Below are 6,000 nucleotides of genomic sequence, written 5' to 3'. Positions count from 1 at the left end.
ATCTTGTCTAGATGTGGGTTCAAATCTGCATAGGAGAGAGTTCTCATTATATTCTGATTGTTGTGTCTTTCAGATAGCTTTTGTTTGGGATTGGCATAGTGGTTCACCTCACAGACACAAGGTACAGAGTTTGGTTCTTACCTCTGGTTACGCTTAAAGTTAGCCTAGTATTCACATATGAACTATAGAAATGCTTATGTTTTGAAAATTTGGAAGAGACATAATTTTCATGTGTTTTATTTACTGCAGAGAGGAATGAGATTGGGTTTAGATTTTAGATAAGGCAAGTTGTGCATTCCATAGGTGTATAGATAATGATGAAATGTTTACAAGGTAATGGCAGTAGCAGTCATAGAAGTTAAGAATAGGGGTTATGGGTATTGAAAGAATGGTGTATGTATGTCTTCAGCAGTTGTGTATCCAGGCTATCAGTGCTTGACTGACCAGATAAGGGCTTGACCTAAATTACTTGTTGGTGGTCTAAAGATATACAGTGATCACTTTAAAACAATTACATACATCCAACATCTGTAACACCTAATGTTAGTTTTGTCTACTTACACCTATCACTGTCTATTATACTGCAGCACTGAGGGCATTATTGCTGCCTTCACTTTTTAATGTCTTAAACTTTTTTCTCATCCTTTGCTAGTGCTGTATCAAATGCAGTTCTTGTAATGAAAGCAGAAGAGTAGCTAGAATTTCCAAGGAATCAAAATAATGTTTTCTTGTATCATACCGAAACGTGTTGTGTTTTTGCATCATATAATCTACAGAGTTTATATGTTTGGCACTGTGGTAATGCATATATCAAATCCTCTTTTTGTTTAATTTCACAAGAGCAATTTTTGGTCGATCTAGCTGCTGCTTTTTCTATTTGCCCTTAAATTCCCTCTTGGATTTCAGAGTTGTACCATGTATACATGCTTCTTGGTTTCTATCTAGAAGCACATTGAGATATTCTGTGTTTTATTTGCACTTAACCTTTTCACAATAAAAGTGAAAATTCAGAATTATCTCATGTCTTTAGCTTTCATATACCAGACATTCTTCATACTCATCCATACCTGGAAAATATAGGATCTCCTTGCATTCACTGCTGCAGTATTCATAATTTATGGGATTGCCTGCTGTGAAGCCCATTGTCTGGTCAGTCTACCAAAGTTTACCGTTGCTTTAAGGTATGCTGAACATCACTTACACACTCCTCACAGAGCATAGGGTATAAAGGCGACATTCAGGAGTACCATCCTCAGAACTTCTTTGCTGCCAGTCTGAATACTGTTTCTAACCATTAGTCTGTTTGCCTCCATCCGTTTTTTGCCTTTTTTTCTGTTTGTTGGAAGTCCTTATTGTTGCAGGTAGGTACCCAGTTGGGTTTTTTGCTCTTTTCTTGCTTTTTTTGTGCTGTTTGGAGGGGGGGGGGTAATGTCATCTAGTAAGGGTAAATGCCAGTGTGGGAGACAGATTCCCCATAAAGACCTGCATGATAAGTGCCTTTTTTGCCTAGGAACTTCTCACGACCATATGTCTTGTTCAAATTGTTAGGCGTTTGTCTCAAAAAACATTTGTAGAAGGCTTTCTTCCCGTTCATTGTATCTTGAGAACCAGACTCTTAAGCGTCTTGCTAAACCTGGAATAAGGCAGAAATGGAGCTCAGCAAACAGGCAACTTCCTTAATGGACACAAGCATAAATAAATCCACAGCAAATGAAACAGCAGCACAACACAGCAAACAAAATCACAGCAGCACAGTAACACTGTACAAGTACATCTGCTGTGATTTTGTTTGCTGTGGATTTATTTGTGTTTGTTTCCATTAAAGAAGTTGTCCGTTTGCTGAGCTCCATTTGTGCCTTATTCCAGGTTTACTAGTTTTAATTTTGGGCTCTCAGACCACTGTTTTGGTCTTGCTAAAGATACTATGGATGGAACTTTCTGTCCCGAAGGTCAGTCGTCAGGGAAGAAGATGGTGAAAAAGGTAAGACCGGAATCTTCCGCTGTCCAGCCTCTGCCTGGGATTTCTTCTGAGGTTATTACAAACCCGGAGACTCAACTGGTTGTGTTGATGGATTCCTCTGCCACGTCCGGGTTGGAGGCCAGCAAGGATCTGGCGAGCAGGACGTCTGATGAAGGTTTGCAGGTGTCTGTTTTGGGCGTTCAGGGGAAACTACTGTTGATTGTTTCCGAGGGTTCTAGGGGGATTCTGCAGTTTCTTCTTAGGGAAGAAGTTCCTACTATGGTTGTGGAATGCTGTCCTTAGTCAGGGCCCTCTCAATTTTCTAGGATGGACATCCCCTTAAAAAACAAACAGAAAACTAATAAACATGTTTCTTCTGCTCCTAGGAATTCACAAAGTGAGTGGCAGGCCTTTACACAGGGGTTATTTAATGCTTTACTGTCATTAAGGCCTCCTCAAGGGGTTTCGGTTCTTGCTCCTCCTTGGTCCTCTTCTTCACCTAAAAGACCCAGGGAATTGAATTATTCTGAGGAAGAGTTGGATTCTGCTGAAGAATCCCTTACTTATACTTCTCCTTTAGACTACAGGTCTGAGGAGGAGAAATCTAATAGTCCAGATATTCCTTCTGAGGAAATTTCCTTTGGGGACACAATCTCTAGGATGATGGATTTTTTTTAAGTAGGATTGTGCTCAGGTCTCTGATATGCATAAGAGGTACTGTGAGTTACTGCAGATGGAATCTCCTAAACCTGTGGCTGTTCTACTTGTTTTGGCTGCTTTGCTAGATTTTTTTACCAATGCCAATAAAATGTGTCTTGATTCTCTGCCCCCGCTCACAAGAAGTCTGATAGGTTTTACAGGATATCTGAGAAGTGCTTCTTTTTGTTCAAATGTCCTGCTGCTAGCCCCTCTGTAGTGTCTTTAGCCTCTAATAAGCCATCTCAATTGCTTTCTTCATCCAAGTTACTGCCTTCTGACAAGAACAGCAGAACCATGGACAGGCTGGGTAAGAAGGTTTATACTTCTGCTAACGTAACTTTTAGGGCTATTAATTGTCAGACCCATGTATCTAGATATGTGTTGGCTGTTCTTTCTCAGGCCTGTCAGCTTTTTTCTGGTCTTCCTAACTCTGAGAGTAAATCTTCTGCTCTTTCCTTGTTAGGAACTTCCTCTCAAGTTGCTTGTCATTCTATTAAATGTAGTTATGATGCAACTGATGCCTCTTCTAGGGCTGCTGCCTTTGACTCAGTACTGCAGAGGTATTCTTGGCATAGGCTTCAACCTTCAGCCAGTGATATTAAGGATATGTTGATGGATGCTCCTCTGGATAATAAACATTTGTTTGAGGAAGCGGCTGCTGGTTTGTTTAAGTTTCTTCAGGACAAGGGGAAGGCCTTACAGGAGCTTAAACATGTCTTTGTTTCTCCATTGCCTACATTTCAGAGAAACTACCCTTCTAAACCAGCCTTTGTTCATAGGTAAACAGGCTCCTTCTACTAAGGCCACTCAGACTGCAGGGATTCAAAAGCCTTCCTTTCCTGACAGACCAGGTTCTGTCTTGACTGTCCACCTGTTCTCAGCCACATTCTTTTTTCTCTTTGCTTTCCTGACAGACCAGGTGCTGTCTTGACTGTCCACCTGTTCCCAGCCACATTCTTCTTTCTTTTTCTCTTCCGATTTGGCTTTGAATCACCCAGGATTCTTGGGTTCTGTCAGTCATTCTTCATGGATACTTCATGGTGTTGAGTTCCTGTCCTCCTTTTATGGGTATTCCTCAGCCTCCTCAGGAACAGCTTCCATTTTTTCCAGAAGTTCTTCCAAGATCTCTTGTCTGAGGGTACTATTCAAGAGGTGCCTGTGTCCCTAAGGGGGTGGGGTATTTATTCAGGAATGTTTCTAGTGCCCAGAAAAGAGATTGGAGATCGATTCTAGACCTCTCCCATCTAAACACTTTTCTGAAGGTGCCTTCCTTTCGGATGTTGCCCCCTTCAGACCCTTTTTCCTCTCTTGCTCCCTCAGGCCTTTCTGGTGTCTCTGGATCTCAAGGATGCTATTCACCATATTCTGATCAATCCTCTTTTCAGGAGGTTTTTGTGTTTCTGTGTTGCTTCCTGGCATTTTCAGTTCTGCTCTTTGCCCTTTCTACTGCCCCAAGGGTGTTCACCAACTGCCTTGCTATTGTGATTGCTTTTTGCAGGCTTCAAGGGATCCAAATATTTCCGTACTTGGACGACCTGCTGATTTAGGCGTCCTCTAGAGAGGGCTTTTTGCAAACTCTTTGGTTTTAACATTTCTCTTCTTCATAGCTTGGGGTTCACAATAAACTTCAAAAAGTCTTCCCTGACTCCTTCACAGGATCATGTCTTTCTGGGTTGCAGGATTAAGACTGCTGGCATCCCTGTCTCCTCCAAAGGCCTTAACTCTCATTTCTTACTTTCAAACTGTTCTTCCCCTGGCCTCCATTGCAGCCAAGGAGTTTCTGAGAGCTGTGGGGTTCATGGCTTCCACTATTCCAGTGCTTCCTCTGCCCAAACTCTACATAAGGAAGTTCCAGTGGTTTCTAAAGTCAGTGTAGCCTCAAGACGTCCTCTAGTTCTAGTTCCTCTAGACTTTACAGTTCCTCGTCTCAAGAAGGATCTCCTGTGGTGGATTCAGCAGTTGTCTCTGAACCCAGGGCTCCTTTTTCTTCCTCCTCTTCCCTCTCAGGATCTATTCACAAATGCTTCAGATGTGGGATGAGGAGCAATGTCTGGCTCCCTGAAGGTTCAGGGAGTGTGGTCGCCTTGTCAGCAGAAGGAGCACATCAACGTCAAAGAGATGAGAGCTCTTATGTTGGCTGTTCAGGCCTTTCATAATCTTTTCTCTCCAGGGCCTCTCAAAGTCATCACAAACAATACCACAGTTGTGTGGCATATAAACAAACAGGGAGAACAAGATCTTACCTTCTTTGCCAGCTGGCAGTTCTAGTGTGGGATCTGACTGTCAAGTATCAAGTGACTCTTCAGGCATTTTATATTCCTTGAGATCAGAACATTGTGGTAGACACTCTGAGCAAGTCCTTCACTCAATTCCATGAATGGATGCTTCACAAGGATGTGTTTCTGGACATTGTTCACCAGTGGGGTACTCCTCAAATAGATTTCTTTGCCTCCCCTCTGAACAGACATCTTCCTCTGTTTTGTGCCAGAGTCCCAGGTCCTCTGGTATGGAAGGTGGACGCCCTTTCATTTTCTTGGAAGGGGATGTTTCTTTATGCATTCCTTCCCCTTCTTCTCATTCCTAGAGTCCTGGTCAAGATTCAGCAGGATGCTCCCAACATCTTGTTGCTAACTCCCTTTTGGCCCTGACAGCAGTGGTTCCCTCCACTTCTGCATCTAGCCAAGGGCTATCATCAAAAGTTACCTCACAGGGTGGATCTACTTACACAAGACAAGGGATCTCTCATCCATCCCCACCTGTCTACACTTCAATTGACACTGTGGGTGACAGGGTTTTGATCCCTCATAAACACTTTTTTTCCTGAGGAAGTGCTGCAGGTCCTGCAGGAGGCCAGGAAACCTACTATTAGGAAATCCTACTTATCTAAATGGAAGAGATTTTCTATTTGGGGTCTTTCTCGTGGCCTGGACCCACTTACTGGATGTTCCTTTGGTTCTCTCTTATTTGTGTGAGTTGCTCAATGCTGGGTTGGCCTATTCTTCTATTAAGGCCCACTTATCAGCTCTTTGCGCTTGTCTACTTTTAACTCCCCAGTTAGCTTCTAGATTTGAGGCTAAGCAATTTCTTAAAGGTGTCCTTAATATTAGACCTCCCAGGAAGCCTGTTCCTCCTGCCTGGAATCTTAATTTCATTCTGGAGAAATTGACTCAGGCTTCTTTTGAACATGCTGTTTCTGCTTCTTTGCAACATTGTTCTAGGAAGGCATTTTTTTGTTAGATATCACTTCTGCCAGACAGGTGTCTGAGTTGCAAGCCCTTATGGCTTGTCCACTTTTTTTGATATTTCATGAGGATAGGCTGTCCTTGCATACTAATCCCTCT

The 6,000-nt window shown here is 42.6% G+C and overlaps 1 protein-coding gene across 1 annotated transcript in view; it reads left to right on the top strand.

Moving 5' to 3' along the window:
• The window catches only part of SLC22A16 (solute carrier family 22 member 16), a 530,176-nt gene that overhangs the window by 2,777 nt on the left and 521,399 nt on the right, over positions 1 to 6,000 (top strand). The gene's annotated exons all lie outside the window — the stretch shown is intronic.

This window comes from Protopterus annectens, chromosome 1.part0 (genome assembly GCF_019279795.1).
Source record: "Protopterus annectens isolate FY-2018-M chromosome 1.part0, PAN1.0, whole genome shotgun sequence".
NCBI classification, from domain to species: domain Eukaryota; kingdom Metazoa; phylum Chordata; order Ceratodontiformes; family Protopteridae; genus Protopterus; species Protopterus annectens.
The sequence above is the reverse complement of the archived record's forward strand: the minus strand, read 5'-3'. Positions and strand labels throughout refer to the sequence as shown.